Source organism: Gossypium hirsutum, chromosome A10 (genome assembly GCF_007990345.1).
Source record: "Gossypium hirsutum isolate 1008001.06 chromosome A10, Gossypium_hirsutum_v2.1, whole genome shotgun sequence".
Taxonomy (NCBI): Eukaryota; Viridiplantae; Streptophyta; class Magnoliopsida; order Malvales; family Malvaceae; genus Gossypium; species Gossypium hirsutum.
The window spans coordinates 99,937,516-99,939,555 of NC_053433.1; the positions used below are offsets into that span (position 1 = coordinate 99,937,516).

At 36.0% G+C, this 2,040-nt stretch overlaps 1 non-coding gene across 1 annotated transcript; it reads right to left on the reverse strand.

The window, feature by feature from the left end:
* Window positions 1-1,162: 1,162 nt before the first annotated feature.
* Window positions 1,163-1,269, reverse strand: LOC121208627 (small nucleolar RNA R71). The gene has a single exon (XR_005903757.1). It is a non-coding gene; the product is annotated as a small nucleolar RNA R71 (small nucleolar RNA).
* Window positions 1,270-2,040: the final 771 nt, after the last annotated feature.

Genomic DNA, 2,040 nt, shown 5'->3' on the forward strand with positions numbered 1-2,040 from the left:
GGTGTTAATTAGAAAGAGATTTCAATTGTTCAACCTAGGGTTAGACGTTATTAGTCTCGAGAGAGATAATAATATAACTTAGGGATTTCTATGGATCAAGTCAAAGGAATAAATCGTCTGATTCAAAGTCAAATAACAAGTGAAGTTTAGGCGGATTTTTCCTTAGGTATTGTCTTAATCAATCGAATTTTCCCAAAAGTATTTTCCCACATCTTCTTTCTGTGCATTCTTAGTTTAGTAATTAGTTTAGATAACCAAACCTCTTAATTTTTAGGCTAGATAATAAAAAGGAAGTAAATATTAGTACTCGTGGTTCTTTTGGGTTCGACAATCCAATCTTGTTGAACTATACTATTGTTCGATAGGTATACTTGCCTTAATTGTGATAATAAGTTAGTCTCAAGAATGATTCATTCATAAATCTTTAAAACCTGTCGCAAATATCACGTATCAAGTTTTTGGCACTGTTTCCAGGGAACTAGGATATTAGGAACACTCGATTTTTATTACTTTAGCCATTTTACTTTTATTGCAATTAAAATTTTTATTTTCTTTTCTAATTCTTCATTTATTTTCTTCTGACAGGTTTTTCTATTTTATGACCAGAAGAAACCCATCAGGGCCATTACTTTTTGACGGTGAGATCGACTGCACAGTTTGCAAAAACTGAAGATAAATAAGGTGAAGCTTAAGATATACATAGGAAGAGCAAGAGGACGATATTTCAACCACAACTGAGGAGATGGCTGAAAAGCAAGAAAATCTGCTACCTCCTGCGATTGCTGCCAATCAGAATCCTGCTCTGCGTACTACGTATGATTATGCTAAACCTTTTTTAAAAAGGAACCGAATCGAGCATAGTTAGGCCTGCTGTTGCTGTAAATACTTTTGAACTGAAACCTAACACAATTCAAATGAACAACAGTTTATTCAGTTTGATGGTTTGCAGGATGAGGATCCCAACTCTCACTTGGCAAATTTCTTAGAGTTTTATGATACTTTTAAGATCAATGGCGTTTCTGATGATGCCATTCGCCTTCGATTGTTTCCCTTCTCATAGCTAAACAGTGGTTGAACTCGTTACCATGAGGGTCAATCACTACTTGGGAACAAATGATCGAAAAGTTTTTTATTAAAATATTTTTCACCGGCTAAAACAGCCAAATTATGTAATGATATCTCCTCTTTTATCCAGATGGATTTAGAAACACTCTACGATGCATGGGAGAGATACAAGGACCTTTTGCGAAGATGCCCTCACCATGGGCTACCACTCTGGCTACAGGTCCAAACGTTTCACAATGGTCTGAACCCTTCGACTCAGTAGATGATTGACGCAGCCGCTGGTGGAACTATCAATAATAAGACACCTGAGGTAGCTTACGAATTTATTAAGGAGATGTCACTGAATAACTATCAGTGGCAAGTTATGAGGACAAAGCTGAGAAAGCAGCCGGTGTTTTCAACCTCGATGCGGTTACTATGCTATCTAACCAAGTAGAACTCTTAAATAAAAAGATTGACAGTTTGTGTGGTTCTACTCAGGTACATCAAGTGATAAGGTGTAACACCCCTTACCAGTATCCAATGGCGGAACAGAGTACGAGGCATTACCAGACTTAACAATACACATAGACGAAAACCGGGCCATAAAATTTCATTTAATTCAAAACTTTTCGAACACATGCATAACAAACAAAGCTAACTATATCATCACATCAAAACATAGGACATGGCACGATTAATTAAACTTATAAACCATAATGGATAAGGACCACATCTCATGATTTTATACGATAACTCAATGCAGACTGATACGTATGGTCAAAATCATAATAAAAATACATATCACAAACCAACTTCCTATACATGCCACTCACTTGATATTTCTAATATTTGAATTAATTTTCCCAAAAATGATAGTTTGATAGTGTGATTTTGCCTCCAAAGATCTCCAACCCCGAGCCGACTTGCCAATACTAAAGAAATGGAGAGGATGGGTAAGCTTTACGCTTAGTAAGTTCATATGAAAATAATAAG